This window comes from Falco peregrinus, chromosome Z (assembly GCF_023634155.1).
Source record: "Falco peregrinus isolate bFalPer1 chromosome Z, bFalPer1.pri, whole genome shotgun sequence".
NCBI lineage: Eukaryota > Metazoa > Chordata > Aves > Falconiformes > Falconidae > Falco > Falco peregrinus.
In genome coordinates this window covers 24,746,854-24,766,174 of record NC_073739.1, presented here as the reverse complement: position 1 = coordinate 24,766,174, position 19,321 = coordinate 24,746,854, and positions in this window count along the sequence as shown.

The window sequence follows — 19,321 nt, the reverse complement described above, 5'->3', positions numbered from 1 at the left end:
TGCTTTGCAGTGGACTGTAAATACCAAGCTGCTGAAGCACAGCCTGCCTGGTGTGAAATGACGGAATGTGGGGGACAGAAGACAGTGTAGATCAAAAATGCAAAAATAGTATGGTCTCATCAGGAATATTGAAAGGAAATGTTCCCTGGAAGTTGCTGAACTATGCCAGTGAATTATTTAGAAAGATTACTAGAAATATGCCAAATCAATGCCAGAAAAAAAAAAAAAAGTTTATTACCGTAGACTGCGGCATTCACCTTCTTGGAAATATTCCTAAAAGTACTGGACATGTCCAGGGGAAAAGGCAAGATAAACCAAATCTGATATGGGATGATATCAAGAGATATAAACCAGCTCTATGAATAAACTGAAGGCTAGTAATACAAAAGCCTCAGACTTAATACATTATGTCAGCATACTTTAGATTGCTATTGCATTTGTGAAAATACAGAGTGGATTAACTAAGGCTATTTTAAAATAATCTGAAACTCACAGTTTTAGAACGAGATCTGCATATAAATGGGGGGAAAGTAAGCACAAAGCATAAATAAAATGAAGGTTAAATCTGAGCACAGGTTCTGGATGGAGAGGCACCAAGCCTCCAGGGAAGAGGGAGAAATAGGCATTCTGCCTCTCCAAGGCACCTTCCTTCCTGCACACTGTTTTTTCCTCCACTGAATAGGAAGCCTCATATATGAGAGATTCATCGTAAGCCTAATCAATTTTTAATAACTTCTAGGATATATTGATGTTTTGGTAAGGTTAGGGTTTAATAAAGGTTTAAGTGTATTTTGTTGTCTTCTCTACACTTCATAGCCTTAAAACATTTATGACAACTATAGGTATAACAACTATTGCTTTTGCTATACCCCACAGAAACTAGATTAATCCCCTGATAGTGAAAAGAAAGTGTCAAGCATCACCATTCATGCACACCTAATCGGATCTATCCTAATTGTATGTATCTCTTACTGTTCAATAAGCGCTGTTCCATCATTCTTCCACTAGCTTTAAACAGTACTTGTTTTTCCTATTAGGAAAGAATAGGCCTAACAGAACTGAAACTCTTATTAGATACATGATAGATGTCTGTCTTGGCCTATATAACTCGTAGCTTCTTTAGTGCTAAAATAGGGCACAGATAAAGAGAGAAGAGAATTAGGCAACAAATGGAATACAGGTCTGAAAAAATTTCCTCTGAAAAATTCCCATGCTCTTGTTTGGATTTTGAACCAGACCCTGGAAAAAACATGTCGTGATGAAGATAATTTGACAGAACTGACTTCTAAGAGGGGAAAAAAAAATCAAAACATTTTCTTTTATCTTTTGTTATGCTAATTTCTGTAGGGGATCTGCATGAGCAAGTTGCTGATCATGTCCTCTTAGGACTGCTGTGGAAAAGAACCCTTGGAATGGTCTGAGTGACTCAAGATGACCAAATTACCACAGCCAGCATTGCCAGTAATGGTATACACAAGAGGCTTACTGTAGTAAAATTAAAGAAATTTATACTTTTAGTATCCAGTCTGATGTTCTAGATTATTTCTAAATCATGAGTGTTTAGATTTAATATGTGATGTCATTTTTTTCAAAAAATGAGTGCTTTATTCCATAAATGCATGAGGTATTAGACAAAATGATAGTACCATTCATAAAAACAAGAAAAAAATCATAGCACTGTTTACATTCATATAATAAGTACTAATTTATGTTACCCATAATAAATTCAGTGTGAAGAAAATACATTCAGCATAAGCCATACTAAAAGTATTGTTAGCAAGAATGTATTTTAAAGAAAACCATAGCTAAATCCTTTCTTGTTTTCATTTCATTATTCAGTGGACATGATCAAAACAGGAGGCGAGTAGCAGTTTTCTATGTTGAGCCTAACAGCTACTCAAACACATGTATTATTTAGTTCAGACCTGTGAAATCTGATGAAAGGTTACACCTCTCTTTCACATCTCTGTGGAAGTCCAGCTTGTTTAGAGAGTACTGAATGGGCCTTACTTTATTACCTGCGCTCATGGTAAATGGCACTTGATAACTGAACAAAAAAAGAAAACAGATGGGCAAGATAAAGGCAATTCATTAAGCACGAGCTACGAAAAATACAAAAGTAACACAGGTCAATGCAGTACGCTAAGATAATATTTATCATGTTGTAAAGTGAATGCGTTGGATAACATCCAAAAGCTTGAATTGCAAGACATTGCCATTTCTGCTGACTTTTTGAAGCACAGCTTTGTTTTCAGAATTCAGAGGCACCGAAGTCTAGTATCAATAGCGAATTATTCTGCTGCAGTGGAGGTACAGGCATACTGGATTCTGCTTAGTCTTTGAACACAAATGTGATACGGTCCTGTGTTTCTACAGCCTCTCCAAACCTTAAATACGAGTACATACTTTCTTACTATATCAATTTCCTCAAATGACACTTTTGCTGATTCAAAACAGCAACTTTTTAGAAAGATAGTTATGTTAATGCATTCCTCCTTGGAAACTTCTTTAGGCATTGAGTAATTAGATAAATAGGTTTGCTTTTAACAGAAGTATTTTTATTAAGATAAACTCACAACCTGTTTAGGTTCATCAGATAGCATGATTTAGCTGTCATACTACCAGAATGAAAGTTGCAAAGCACATGAAAATATGGAGGAAATGTATCAATATTCTAATAGTCTCATCTTTTCCCTTCTGTCAACAGATTTTTAATGCTGGTGAAAAATGGCAAGAATATTGAAGAATTACGTTCTTTTTCCCAGAGAGGTTCGTTTTCCAGGGCTGCTTGGATCATGCACTTCAGCCTAAGAAATGCTTGTCTACTGTCTAGGAGGTTTTACCAGCAGACAGAATGAAGCCAGAACAGTTCTTCTAATAGAATGTAATCAAAGCTGGCTGCCTTTCCCAGATTCATGTAGCCCTGGTAGAAAAAGACTATAGCAAAATATATATAGCTTTGGGCTAGGGCCTCCTTGTGTCTCATAGAAGAGCATGTGATGCAGTATCCTGTGCGTTGTTCTTTCTCTATATTTTAGGCTTGGTATAATGTATAGCATAGCTCCACAAAATATGCCAGAGTACTTGGGCAAAATTCCAAGAAATCTGTCTGTTTCCATTCTTTTTAGTGCCATTTATCTTTCTTAACATGTCTTGCTGCTCGTAACATGAATGCTGTATTGATCAGTGAAATTATCTCGTATATATTGAGAGGGTGAGAGGTACTTTTCTGTTTGCAGAATGACAGCATCAGGAAAGACAACCATCATTTTCAGAGTAACATTTAACTATCACCTGACCCAGCATAGGTTGTGGCCTGTATCTTTGGAAGATGAAGGAAGGCTAAAAATGCCTTATGCTTAGGATAGTCCTGCCGTTGCAGCATGGTTGCATTTTATAACACTTGTGAGGCCCAGAGGACATTCTAGCTCCAAGGCTGATGGTAAGGTGTTCAGTTTCCTTGTGGGTGTCAAACAATCTGAGGTATGCCAATATTTTGCTACATGGACAAGGTAAGATTTAAAATGATGGTTTCACAGAACATGAAATTATGCAATATGAAAAGGAATAACTGCTTTGGAAAATTTGACAGCTACATGTCTCAGAACAAAGAAAATACTTTCATTTTTTACTTGAACTAGAATTATCTAGAAAATATTACTTAAAAAGTGGGAGTATTAATATGCAAGATTATCAGCGTATGCAGTAGATGTTAAAAGATCATAAGCAAGCATGGACTGTCACAGCAATTGCTCTGACCAGGACAAATACAAGGACTAGAAGTAAGGACTGTAATCACAAAAGACCAAGGCCAAGAAGTAAAAGCCAAAGCCAAGGCAAGGTAGGAGCATGCCCAGCACCCAGTTCAACTACCAGTAACCGTACTAGTGTAGTACTGCAAGGCAGGTCCTGGGACAGACTGTGGGGAACACACGAGAAAAGCTGAAAGCGGATCTGTGCAGCAGTCACAGCTGGGCAACTGGGACTCCAAAGAGAGCCCCAGCAAACGAGCTGCTGCATTTATGTCCTGGCGCAAAATGGCACACTGATTAACACGTGGTGGAACTAGCATGGATACCTGTCAGTCATTTAGGTTTAATGGCCAGCCTTTAATTCTTACACAGTTTAGTCAGGTTATCAGGATGTAGGAGACTGGCTTCTGCCAGCATGCTGTCTGCTGTTTAATAGTCCGCACAGAGCATAATTGCGAATGACAGTAAGTTTATTCATAGCAGTTCTTATTATCTTCTGCCAGAGCAAGACTATAGGTATACTTCTAGGAAGAATGAAAACCCGCTGAAGGGTTTTACATTACCTGGACAGAAGTAATTTTTTTCTCTATTGTCAAGTGGCTGCTGTGCTGTAAGCCTGCTGATAGTTTGATCAATAGAGCACTCTTGACACTTAAGTCTTTTGCGCTGCAAGATGCAAGATCTCTTTAAGTACTAAAGATCAGTCCTTCCTACTCAGTTTTACAGTGTAACCTTAACTACTTAGCAAACATGTCTGCAAAACATGTCTCATTTTTGACTGCTATCAAGTACCATGTTATAATGAAAATAAATGTCCAAGTTCAAACAAGAAAGTACATACAGCTATCATTTTGAGTAGAAGGTGGAGAAAGGATTTTGGAGAAAATAAGCTGTCTATATTCATGAAGCAGCCACTTCTGCATCACATCTATTCCAATTCCTTTTTTACTGTATCCAGAGATGTTTCCAAGCGTTTAACTCTTGCTCTCAACATCATTTGCATTTACAGCTTTAACATTCTCTCCCATGGGCTCCATTTTAAGGACATCGCTCAGTTCAGATCAGACCATTGTCCATTATTACTAATAGAAAGGTACCAGCGCTCCAATTTAACATGTCAGTGATGAATACCTAAAAAAAGCATATCTCAATAGGAATATTCAGGCTTATCTTGGTAAATCTGGTGCATTCAATTTCTCTTTAGTTGGCGTAGACTCTGTCCTGCTGTACCTCTGGGCTTCCCCACCTCCCATACGAAGAAAAAACCCACAGTATTGCCAATAGGATATGTGCATAACAATGTTTTAAGGAAACAGAATATTTTTGCTGAAGAATATAACAGCATAAAAGTGAGGTGGAGCAGGCATTGTTCCCACAAAGCTGTGCTGGGAATTGACAGCCAGGCTTTCAACTACACTTTGCCCTGTGAAGCAGGATTAAAACATTGGACCAGCGAAGCTTCTTCTGCAGGAATAGCTGTATTGTTGCCTCGCTAAGGGAGAAATGTTTAAACTGAGATATCGTTCTTTGTCTGCTTAGGCATTGCATAAACGTAAATATATTAACAAAGCTCTTATCTTATGTTTGAGGACCAGTTTTATATTAACTGGTAAATGCATGAGAATTATTTAAAGAACTGTATGCATACAGACAGATTGTGCTAAAAGAATTAAAGTGTCATTGATAAATCACTGCAGTAATGACCAGTGCAATGGTAAGAGTGGGAAATATCATTTGGATTCCATAACCTTTAATTCTGCTGAGACCTTGAGCAAGTGTGCCAGCTGTCATGGGTAAATAGTTTGCTTTTGTTTGTTTTATTTTAATCATAAGCAAGCTGTAAGATATATGTTCCCCAGCTCCTAAAATTAGTACCAGAAGGCCAGACACCTCAAGCGTGGGCATGGCTATGCTGGATCTTCTTGCATCCCTCCTGGGAAACCCGCGTGCTGGATTACCTCTCTGCACTGCCTGTACCCCAGCGCACACAGCCTGGGGAATAAACTGGAAGAACCAGAGATCTGTGTGTGGTCGCAGGGCCATGATCTCGTTGCAATTACAGGGACACGCTGGGACAGCTCGCACGACTGGAACTCTGCCATGGCTGGCTATGTACCTTTTAGGAAAGACAGGCCAGCGGGGTGAGGTGGTGGAATTGCTCCTCATGTGAGGGAGCAGCTGGAATGTATCGAGCTCTGCCTGGGGGTGGATGCAGAGCGAGTCGAGAGCTTATGGGTAAAGCATTAAGGGGCAGGCCAGCACGGGGGACACCGTTGTGGGTGTTTGCTGCAGGCCACCTGATCAGGGAGAGGAGCTTGATGAGCCCTTCTACAGACAGTTGCAGGTAGCCTCACAGTCGCAGGCCCTGGTTCTCATGGGGGACTTCAGCCACCCGATACCTGCTGGAAAGACAGCAGAGCTGGGAACACACAGCCCAGGAGGTTCCAGCAGGGCATTGATGATAACTTTGTGGTGCAGATGGTGGAGAAACCAAGAAGGCAAGGTGTGCTCCTGGACCTTGTACTCACAAACACAGAAGGACTGATTGGGGATGTGAAGGCTGGGGGCAGCCTTGGCTGCAGTGACCATGAGAGGGTGGAGTTCAGGATCCTGCGTGAAGGAAGCAGGGCAATAAGTAGGACTGCAGCTGTGGACTTCAGGAGAGCCAACTTTGGTCTCTTCCAGGACCTGCTTGGATCAGGGGTCTAGAAAGTACGGTGGTCCAAGAAAACTGGCTAATATTCAAGCATCTCTTCCTCCAGGCTCAAGATTTGTGCATCCCTATGAGTATGAAATCAAGCAAGGTGGGCAGGAGGCCTGCATGGATGAGCAATTTGCTTCTGGCAAAAAAAAAAAAAAAAAAAACAAAAAACAGAAGAAAGGAGTTTATGAATTGTGGAAATAGGGACAGGCCACTTAGGAGGAATACAAGGATGTTGTCAGAACATGTAGGGAGGCAACGAGGAAGGCTAAGGTCTATTCAGAATTAAATCTAGTGAGGGATGTCAAGGACAAGAAGGGCTTCTTCAAGTACATCAGTAGGAAAAGGATGACTGGGGAAAATGTGGGCCTGCTGCTGAATGGGGTGGGTGCCCTGGTGAGGAAGGACACAGAGAAGGTGGAGTTACTGAGTGCCTTCTTTGCTTCAGCCTTCATTGCCCAGGCCAGCCCTCTGGTTTCCCAGGCCCTGGAGGCAAGAAAGGAAGTCTGGAGAAAGGAAGATTTTCCCTTGGTTGAGGATCATATTAGAGGTCACTTAAGCAAACCTGATACCCACAAATCGAGGGGCCTTGGTGGGATGCACCCCCAAGTGCCGAGGGAGCTGGCAGGTGTTATTGCTGAGCCGCTCTCCCTCATCTTTGAAAGGTCCCGCAGGACAGGAGAGGTGCCCAAGGATGAGAGGAAAGCCAATGTCACTCCATTCTTCACAAAGGGCAAGAGGGAGCACCCAGGAAACCACAGGCCAGTGGAGGAAAAGAAGGTTATTAGGAGCAGTCAACATGGATTCACCAAAAGAAAATCCTGCCTGACCAACCTAACAGCCTTGAGTGATGGAATGACTGGCTGTCCCCTAGATGAGGGGAGAGAAGTATATATTGTTTACCGTGACCTCAGCAAGGCTTTTGACACTGTCTCCCGTGACTCCCTCACAGGTGAGCTCAGGCAGTGTGGGTCAGGTGAGTGGATGGGGGGTGGACTGAGAACTGGCTGGTGGCAGAGCTCAGAGGGTTGTGATCAGCGCTGCAGAGCCTGGCTGGAGGCCTGTGGCTCACGGTGTTCCCCAGGGGTCAGTGCTGGGCCCAGTCCTGTTCAGCTTGTTCACCAGTGACCTGGGTGAAGGGGCAGGGTGTCCCCTCAGCACGTTGCTGATGGTGCAGAACCGGGAGGAGCGGCTGATGCACCAGAGGCTGCGCTGCCATTCAGGGAGACCTGGTCAGGAGAGCTGGGGCAGAGGGACCTCATGGAGCTCAACAAAGGCAAGTGCAGGGTCCTGCCCCTGGGGAGGGACAGCCCCAGGCACCAGCACAGGCTGGGGTGACCTGCTGGAAGGCAGCTCTGCGGAGAAGGACCTGGGAGTGCTGGTGGGCAGCAAGGTGCCCGTGGGCCAGCAGTGTGCCCTGGTGGCCACGAAGGCCGGTGGGATCCTGGGGGGCATCAGGAGAAGCGTGGCCAGCAGGCCGAGGGAGGTGATCCTCCCCCTCTGCTCTGCCCTGGTGGGGCACATCTGGAGTGCTGTGCCCAGTGCTGGGCTCCCCAGTTCAGGAGAGACAGGGAACTACTGGAGAGGGCCCAGCGGAGGGCTACGAAGGTGATGAGGGGACTGGAGCATCTCCCTGATGAGGAGAGGCTGAGGGAGCTGGGCTGTTTGGCCTGGAGCAGAGCAGACTGAGAGGGGATCTTACCAATGCACACAAACACCTTAAGGGTGGGCGTCAGGGGGACGGGGCCAGGCTCTTTTCAGTGGTGCCCAGCGACAGGACAAGGGGCAACGGGCACAAACTGCAACACAAGAAGTTCCTTCTGAATGTGAGGAAAAACTTTATCTTGAGGGTGCCAGAGCCCTGGAACAGGCTGCCCAGAGAGGTTGTGGAATCTCCATCTCTGGAGACATTGTAAATCTGCCTGGACATGGTCCTTTGCATCCTGCTCTGGGTGAACCTCTTTTAGCAGGGGCTTGGGCTAGATGGTCTCCAGAGGTCCCTTCCAGCCCCAACCGTTCTGTGATTACATGATGACATTTAAAATAATTCACTGAGAAATGTAACATACCTGTGACATTTAGTCTTACTGAGCAAAGACAGGTCCAGGCTGACTGTAATGCAGAAAAAGCCCACAAAACAATAAAAAAATAATTATTCTTTAAAAGCTACTGATAATGTTCTTATCTATTTAAGAATTTATTTTTCAACTTGTTGATATTCCCTAAAGTATCTTACTTCTGCCACACTTGCCATTATCAACATTAAAAAAAAGTAGTTGTAATGATAAACTGTATTTGAATGCACAGCTTTCCAATTGCCACATAGCTATTGCAGTATACATTCTTTCACTGACTGTATCTTACCTTTGCTAACATTTACAAATATATATTTATACATTTCTAGATACATGTGAAATTCTTTCTGTAACTGAATAGTAATGTTATTTCACAAGGCTAAAAACAAATCTATTCCTGAACTGATGTTAAATGTAAAGTAGTGTTTTAGTTAGAAAATAGTCCAAGAGTGACAGGACCTCTGCTTAACTTGTCTAGGTTTTGAATCACATCAAAGCCTTCCATTATAAAAAAGAAATCAAGAAGAGAAGATTATGGAATCTATGAACTTCTATTCATTTACAAGGATTGAACAGGCATTTTGCAGAACTTGGCAGTTGTCATGGTTTAACCCCGGCCGGCAACCAAGCCCCAGGCAGCTGCTCAGTCCCTCCCCCTCACCCAGAGGGCTGGGGAGGAGAATCGGAAAGAAGTGTAAAACTCAAGGGCTGAGATAAGAACAATTTAGTAAGTAAAGCAAAAGCCACACACACAAGAAAAGCAGAATGGGGAATTAATTCACCGCTTCCCATGGGCAGGCAGGTGCTCAGCCATCCCCAGGACAGCCGGGCTTCATCACGCGTAACGGTTACTTGGGAAGACAAACGCCATAGTGCCACATGTCCCCCCCCCCTTCGTCCTTCTTCCTCCAGTATATATGCTCAGCACCGCACCCCATGGTGTGGAATATCCCTTCGGGCAGCCCGGGCCAGCTGTCCCGGCTGTGTCCCCTCCCAGCTCCCCGTGCCCCCCCAGCCCTCTCGCTGGCCGGGCCTGAGACACTGAGAAGTCCCTGACTGAGGATAGACACCACCCGGGCACAGCCAAACCCACCCGTGTGCTGTCAGCATTGCTCGCACAGCACAGCCACAGCACAGCTGCACCCGCTGCGGAGAAGGAAGTTAACTGCACCCCAGCTGAAACCAGGAGTAATCAAACAATTGAAAATTGCTCCGGTCACAGCTCTATGCCATCTGTAGCCAAATCTGGCTCAAAGGTTTTCTTTTTTTTTTTTTCTCCTTTGGAGGAAGACTAATATTTTTATGGGTGTTTATTGAATTGCATACTAAAAGGAGCCTAAGTAAGGCAGCATAAGGCTCTGCATAGACTTGTAGATGCTACTTAAGGCTCTGACTTGACTTGTTATTATTGTTCAGCTATTTTTTTAATAGAAAGAGTTTAATAACTTATTTCATTCAGCAAATTAAAGGTAACTTCTCCGTGCCCCCAATTCTGTTAAAGATTTATCTAGTCCCTGAGAACAGGTAGCAGTAATAAAACTTCAGAAATTTACTTTTACTGACAGATCACTCTAAAAGCAGTTTTCTGCTCTAAAACTCTATAAAAAGTTTTCTTAAGATTTGTCAGATTTTCCTCTTTTTATTGCAAGTTGGATACTTTCAGAAAAATATTGTACATATCTTTTCAGACACTTGGTCTAGGGTCAAGGTTAGGAACTGCCCTCTCAACTGCTAGGTGAGAAAAGAAATAATCTGTTTCTATTTTTCTACCAGAATTCTGTAGCTTTTCAAGTATGTTTCGATGAATTAATTCCATTCCAGAACTCAAGCTGTTTTTAGATAGATTATCTAGTTTCACTAAGCTTCACTAAGTTCTATACTTTTTGAATAGTTAGGCAGATGATTTCTAAACTCCATAAGTGCAGAAATCCTGTGTGATCAGAACAATTCAATGATATTCAACTTTCTGTAACTTATTCTGGATGCTTTACAATATATTGTATTTCTTTCAAAGAAATAATCCAACTCCAGAAATATATAATGCTCTGTTAATCCATTATGACAGTTTGAATTCAAAATTCACATTGTTTTCTTCTTTGACTCTGCAAAAGTTGTCCCAAAAGGCTTAAGCTGCCTAGAATGTATCTTAGCTCTGCAGAGGCAGGATACATCAGAATAGAATTATTGATAGCTTTTCATTAGTCAGGAGTAACCACACAAATCCAGAACCCAGTAATGAATTTCAGTCTTGCATGTTTGACTGCTACATGCTATCCAGATAGACTCAAATTCAGATCACTGCATCCCTGGGTTAGAACTGTAAGTAAATTTATCTTTATTTGCCAGTTAAACTGCTTTACAATTAAAGGTGGCATTTAATATTCAGCTTAAGCCAATATAAACTTATGTTCTCTTGCTTATGCCAGCAGAAGTATTTCTGCAAAGAGACAGTTGGATTCAGGAACCCAGCTGGCTCAAAACAAGTTATTTTTTGTTTCCTTAAGTATCAGCTTCATTGGTTGCCTGATTGCACTGACCATGCACCATGGTGACATTTAATGCTGTGGCACAAGACAGGTGGTGTAAATTCAGGAATGAGGTAAACAGCAAGACTGACTCTGTTAGAATTAGTGACAACTTAGGTAAGTTAAAGGCCTGACTTCCCACCCTGTCTGAGCTGTGATTCAGTAGACTTTAATTACCACTCTTTTGAAATTAGGTGAAGGTGGAAAGGCTAACCCTTAAATATCAATTAATGTATTGGTTAGCATTAGCACTGGTAGAAATAAAAGACATAAAAATAAAGCAGGATGTCTTAAAAAACAGGGAAAGAGAATAGTTCTGCAAATATATTATCTAGCCAGAGATTTGCTGCCTCAGCTTAACTATGAAATTGGTTCTGGAATAAAGCTTTATTTTCTCATCTAAGAAACTTTTTTTAGGCATATCCCTAAAAACTCTTTCATGATGAAATTAACAAGAAAGGTTCTTCCTGCTAGGTGATAAGAACTTCAAAACCACTAATTCATTATCATTCTAGATCCACCAGTCACTTTATCCTAAATTTGAAGAAGATTCAGTAAATGCCACAACTCACCCTGTGGAAGACTAGTGCTATACGATTAAGTAAATGATAGTGGCAGATTGTTTATGGTTTCTAAAACCAGAAACTAATATCACTTGATTTTCTAACTATAAAGCAGTTTTCAAATATTTACCTTCTAGTTTAGTGTTTATGTAGCTGAAGTAACAGTTTAAACGTACTTTAAATCCTAATAAAGAACTTGATTTTAAACCAAAGTTAAATTCCAAGATTGCCTCTAATTCTATGTAATACATAATTTTCACATTAATAACTGAATGGTCTTGCTGTGTTATTTGTACCTAATAAAACATGCCAAGAAGAAAAAAAAATGCTGATTATTTGTATTGTCACTATGATTCAGAAAATTAAATTATCATGTGCTTTCATCAAGTTACGTGTGCACTTCCTGGGCATCAAAGAATTTAAACAATGGCAAATAGATGGGAGTTTTTAGCTTGCAAGACATCGATAAGTTGCACATCAAATACAAAGCCATTGCCACAGTTCATAATATACATCATTTTAGTGTAACTGCAAGCACAAAAGTACTCCATGGAACTTCATAATTCAGCCTGTGTTTTTGCTGTGCAGTTTAAATGCATAAATGTAAATATTCTCATAATGGTTATCTGCAATTCTATCCCAAACCAGGAATCCTTTCTAAAGTGTTCTCATTCAAGATTGTAAATGTTGTAAGTGTTGTTGAATATGCATTCTCTCACTATTACCATATAGTTAAATTATTTCTTATCTGGTTGACACACATCAAAACAAAGCTTCATCTGAGGGGCACCATGGGTTTTTTAGGTTTCCTGAAAGCACAGCAGGCATAAACTAGTAGAACCACCGCACCAGATAGAATTTTCTTGCACCTGTCTAATCTGCAGTCTCCTTTGTCAGTATACACTGAGCAGGGTCTTCAAGACCATTACCATACAAGACATACTCTTGTATGAGCATACTGTCATTAAAGGACTAAGCAAGCTCCTCATAAAAATGTCTTAATTTTATTTTTCTTCATGGAAAAGTTCTAAGCCAGTGCTTGTTCATCTTAAATTTATATCCTTAAGTGGTCCCACCTATTGTTGAGGTCTCTGTTTTTGTATAGATCTTGTACCTGATCTATATATGCATGCTCATATGCTCCTTTTTAGTTGTTACACTATTATAAAGGACAAGCTTTTGCATCTCCATTTTCTCTGTCCCTTAAGCAAGGTGCGTGGTTTCTGCTGTTGTCTTCTAGCAAGAAAATGAACAAAGTCGTGAAACACAAACTCTATAAAACTGATTTCCCTTCTGAAAAGCAGACCTTGGTCCTAATAATTACAAAGGAAAAGATCCATACCTGCAGCATGTGACTTTGATGAAGTGACATTTGTGGACTTGAACAGATTCCTTCTATGATGATGAGCATGAGCAACCAAATTAAATCCGTCTCTACAAATATAAGAGTAAAATGATAGTGTGTGAATTTCTGTACACAGATCAGACACCTGTATTACTTGTCATCACCACAGCGAGTGCCAATTGAGTCTTGCCTCTTGCTGACATTGGCAATGTGGTCATGAAGCACACATGGTCAGGCTGACAAGCATGTGAATCTTGTGATGCAGTTAGCATGCTGTGAAGAAAAAGCTATAGAAGTCAATCCTCTCCCTGTTGCCTCCAGCAGAGAGGAGATTGGGAGATAATTTCCTCCCCATCATTCACACATTTTTCCTCACAGTAGAAAGAAAGAGATGAAAGAGCTAAGTTGTTAATTAACCATTGGCGGAAGAAATGCAACATTATCAACAGAAAAGCCAAGATACAATGTCAGGATGTTATCGTAACTACTTAGCGATTCCTGTTTAATGCCATTTGATAACTGAGGACCACTGGAGTTGAGGATAGTTGCAGTACTTGAGTACTTGGTAGCATATATTTCTATTAGGATTTGTTTCCAATCTTCTATACTGTGGTGGCGGAAGGCACTACACTTATTATTAAATCTTTACATGACAGAGAACAATATTTTCTCAAAAATCTCTCCACTATTTCTTATTCAATGAGGAAAAATAAGATTTTATAGTAAGAAGGCTCATATGTCCTCTCTCTTCTGTAACTTTTAAAAGCACTAGCAAGCATGAATCAGATGTTGCAGAAAAACAATGATAAAAAAGATATTATGGTCTTACAGAATTAATAAAAATGGACAGTGAGGTCAAAGACAGACGTCCGATTAATGACATTCTGATGGCGAAGGTTCACAGTTACTTTAATCGCTATTTAAATACATAAGACTTCCTAAGGGAAAGACAGGGTAATAAATGCCCCCACTGTGGAAAATGGTGCTTGCCCTTTATTAAATTACAGCAAATGAAAGAAGGAGGAAAATGGTAAGAAACTAAGGCTTATTTGTTCTGCTGCCAACAGAAACAGCCTCTCTCTTTCCTCCTACCTTTCCCTCTTCACTTTCAAACTAAAACTCTCAAATGCTGTAACTGTAGGACACCATGCTACAAAATTCTTCCTTCATGCATCTCCCACAGGAACTGTGGGGCCATCCTCACCAGAACTGTATAAATAGTGCTAAAATCTTTCTTTGTTTTTCTTTCTAAATTGTGACATGAAGTAGTGGAATAATGCAACCAAGTGCTGCACCTCCTGACAATGTAGGTCATGTACTGCAAGGGTCATATAAGCTTGTTACAATATGTTACAGCATATAAAAAAGACCTTTTTTTCTGGTGGTTTATTTGTTTGTTTTGTTTGGTGCTGGTGGTGGGTTGTTTTTTTACAGTTAATACTTCAACATCCTACAGAGCTCTTGCACAGGGGTACTGCTGCCCAGTAGCCCTTAGTATGTCTACCTCCTTACTGATGGAGTTTGATATGTGGCAAATTGAACACAAAAATAGACTTGTGGGAGGAAGTTGCAAGGTACTTGACAAGCTAATGGCCATTCTTTCTGTTTTCCAACATATAGCAATATGCCATCTTGTTAAAGGTTCATTTTTTTTCTACATTATTGTTCCTTAAGTGTCCATTGCTTTGTAGTGTACACACAAATGCACACACATTTACTGCAAAAGCTTCTGTTTATATCTCAACCAGCTAAGCAATGGTATGGCTGACATGACCTCCTTCAACCCCAAACAGCCTATAGCAGCAGCCAGGGACTGTGGAAAGTACTCCCCTTCTGTAGGGGGTGCTGGGGCAGCTGGAGACATGCTGTCCATCCCTTTGGTTAGTGTCATATTATTAGCTTGGTTCAGTTACAATTAATCTTTAGCACATTTGTGGGATATGTGTGTTAGCAGCATCAAAGGTAGCTATTTTAGGAGGCTTTAGGGAAACTTAGGAAGGCAAAAAGGATTAGTTTAATGTGAAGGAATGTAACTAGCGAAATCTGTACTCCTGTAACATTTGTTACTTTTTGTACATTTTTGTTTGTCTTCTTTTAATAACATATTGGCTTTTTAGAGTCAGGGTGCCTACACGGGTTTTTTTGGTTGCTTTCTACAGAACCTCACACATTAAGGACAATTTTTCACAACCTTCTTGCCCATAGTCAACTGTATCAACCAAGAGAAAAAGATACTTCTCAAAAGGTGAAGTTCATTAGTATTGTTCTTTTCATGATGTACTTTTCAGATGAACTGAAAAGGGATCAAAGGAAAAAATAAGAGCCAGAATCTCATCTGAAAAAACACATAGTTTCTTCCTGCAGTTTTGAAGCTTTATTTTCAATAGGCAGTAAGCAACAATAGACATATGCAAATTTTGTTCCATATTGTGAATATTATTCCAAGAAAAGTAAAGCTGTAAATATATGCTGTGATTTTATTAGTTTGTATACCAAATGTTAGAAACATTTGACATATTCCTAGGGCTGTCTGCATTTGAAGTTACAGTGAATTATCTCTTCAAATAAAGATCTAGAACTTCTGTAGAAATGAGCAGTTATTTTCTATCAAGGTGGGCCATGAACTAACACATTCCCATATGCTCACATACATTCCAAGGCATCACTCCAAAGCATAGCAAAATATTCACTACCAAATATACTTCTGGACCATCCTCACTACTTAGGCTGTTACTGTATAATGTGGGAGAGAGCTGTGGATGTGCTCAGCTGCTTTCTTACAGCACATGGTTTAATACCTGTGGATTCAAAACATACATGAAAGCATTAGTGAGGTTCCATAACAATTAGCTTTTTTGCCCCAGGTAAAAGTTCAAAAAGAATGAAACGTGTCTTCAATACATTTAATCTTTACATGAATATAGATGACTGATATTTTACTAATTTTTTGTACTTTAGAGGCTAAGTCAGATGGTCAAGATTGTCTTTTAAATGAATACATCAGCAAAACATAAGCTAAGCTTGATTTACATTTATTTCTGTTACTAAACTTAAAATGATAAAACAGACTTTCTGAAGTAGATGGTACTAATTTTACATTTGTAATGGGCCTTTTTACCAAGTAAAACCTTTGCTGCTCTGATGAACATTTTTGTTGCTCTTTGCTTTTTTATATTCATTAAATGTTAGTTAATTAAAAATCTAAATTGATATTTCCATGTGACATCTTAAAACATATCTGAGACACTGCTCTTTACTTTGATGTTGCTAATGCAGAACTTTATCTCCACCCTTTAGTTGTTGCTTTATTCCCTTTAAACTATGTTTGCACTTAAGCATATGCATTTCCCAGAATGTTTTCCCAGTTGTGGATAATGCTGAGAATGAGGATACTACTATATTCCTTATGTTTCATTAAATACTGCATTCCTGTTATGCTTTCTAGAGAGAGTATTTAGTACATTTATGATACTTGGAGATGCAGAAAACTGACTATACCTCTTTTGGAGATGTAATTCTAGTATTACATAATAGCTCTGGTTGATCACTGTTTTTCTTGAGAACTGAATGACACTGGAAAAGGTCCCCCAAACTTCTCTTCTACAACATTCAGATTTTATTTCCGTAGTTCAGTCTATGCTTTATTCTTATATCCGGTGCTGTGTTGTTTACAATAAAGACTTCTCTCTGTGCTCCATCTTTGCTTTGTATTGAACACTGAAAGAAACAGCTTTTGAGAATAAAATACATGTATAGCAGATACATTGTTCATTTTTTCTTGTCTTTATTCTGTTTTTTTAAAGAATGTCCATATAATTAAAGACATGACTAAGTACACAAATAAAAACCAGATATCCAGTAACATTCAGCAAATAAAGAAGGCATTCTTTTATTTTGCAAAAATACATTGATACATTGTGTAATGACTAGGTTCATCACGAAAAGGTTTGTCCAATATATTTTTAATTTGTTTTTAATTTTTTATTTGAGTATTCCTTGTTACAAAATGGATATTATTATTCTGTAATAACTTCAGTAATCTTTCCTGTGGGTTTATACATATTTAGCCATACTTAACAACATGTGGCTTGTCAGAGCTTGCTTTTATCTCTCTGAAGGTAACTTTTAGATTTTTGTCATGCCATGATAATTAAATTAACACTTGTTGCGAAGCTGTCTGCTAGAACCCAGCTGGTTTGACTCAGCCTATCTAGAATTAAGGCAAGACTGTTCAGTTTGAGGGTCTCCAGTAGAAAAGGGCTCTGTTAAAGTCAGTGGGAAAACTGGCCATCCATTAGGAAAAACTCAGTGCTTAAGACAAATATCCTTTATACAGGTTGAGACATACGGTTCATGAAAAAGCCTGGAAAAGGCTGTCAGACAGCACTTGGTGAGAGGGATCATCTACTTCTAATTTGACCTGTAAGAATGGGCAGCACTGCTCTTTGTAAACAAATAAAAAGTCTTCCACAGATTTGAAAGAGAGTTATGAACCTTAATTGACATGCATTTAGCATTTGTTTTGTTCTATGCTTTTGCAGTTAAATGCAATCTATAACAGATTAATATGATTGAGTTACTTAGACTATCAGGGTAATGGAAGGAATTGATTGGCAGCCTCTACATTAACTTTCTGCATAGATACAGTTTCAGCGTTCTGATTTTAACAAGGAAGTACCACACCATTTTTCCCTCTCTAAATAAGATGTTATTAAATAAAGACAGAAACTGTAAACATGTATTTAAAAACATGCCCTCTAAAAGCAGCTGGAGGCAAATTCTGTATGTAAGGGAGCAAAAAACCCAGAGATACACAAGTACCTTATAAAAATCAAATTTCTGCAGCAATTAACTTCAGAAAATACAAGAGGCTTTGTGAACTGCCTGATGCTCCATTCTGTTATACAGTGTTTCAATATCTATACTAGGTCTAATTCTAAAGCCATCAGCGTTTAAATGTATCTCTCTATATAGATACACACTAATGATTTATTTAAAAATTACATGATCCTGGTCCTTGATTCAATCAAACTATTGAGCACAATATTTAAAAGTTATATACCCCAAACTAGCAAAGAAATTCAATGGAGATGAAAGCAATGTCTTATTTTCCTTCAATAGTTACTAATATTTTAGAGAAGAATGACCTGACTGCTTGGAGAGTTGATTGATTTTTGCAGTCTGGAGCCTTACACCTTCAATAAATGCAAAGACTGGCAAGTACTGCTACATGATACTAATAGTAGGCAATGAGGCACTGCTAAACTGTTTCCTGGTTGATTTTTCACTTGCATTTAAATAGAAGTGATTTAACTGACATTGAGGAAATATCAAATAAAAATAGCCTGGCAGGAATGTGAAGCCTTGTTGGTTTAAAAAGGGGAAGGAGAGGGGGAGGGGAAAGAGGAAGGAGAGTGAACAGGAAAGAGAGGGGAAAAATAACAGAAAAGGGAGAAGGAAGCTCACAATAATTCTAACTCGACTGAGCTCCTCCATGAACAGCTAATGGATTATTTTTTTTTTTAGTTTTCTGTAGATAGTTTTTCTATAGCTGTATCTAAAATATTAAACATCTCTGATCACAATAGTCCTCTCCTCCTTCATATTCCCTCTGTTTTTCCTGCTTTTCCTGCTTTTCTTCTTTACAGTATTTCCAATTTACTCCCTTTCTTCCCTCACACAATACTTTAGCTAACTTTCACTCCCATAGTACCTTCATTTTTGCCCTTGCCTTCCAGTGACCTTATGGGCAGTATAAGCATGTTCTGAGCAATGTGTTCTTGGTCAGTATCTGTGTAGCTTTGTCACCTACTGTTTCCCAGCCACCACTTCTCATGTGTCTGGGAAAGAAGTGGTTTTAGGATTCCATCTTTGTCAAATGCAGTTTACTGTATCCACAGCCTGAAGAGGTACTGAAGTGGGAAAGGAAAAAGGAATGTATGTTCAGACAAGGTAAGCTGCTTAAGAAAATGAAACTGAGAATTGTCCTTATGTCTGTACCAAATCTAAATCCTAAAACATTAGTGGAAAAAAGCAAAGGAAGGCAGGAAGGGTCTCATGTCTTGAGGACAAATTTTGATAAAAGTGAATTCTTCTCAGTTATGCACTTGTATCTGTACATCAAAATGTACTGTCCATAATTATTATACCTTGCAGGTTTTCCTCATTATAGTATCATGCATATATGCATATGCTATTACCTCAGTTGTTTTTGTATTATTGAAAGGCACTCACAAAAAGCTTAGTATACAAGGGAACTTCAGAAGAAATAAAAATTTTAGGACAACCACAACTGGTTTTGAATGTGTAACAACACTGACTTCCATTTCCAATAAGAATTATCATAGGCTAACTAAAAAT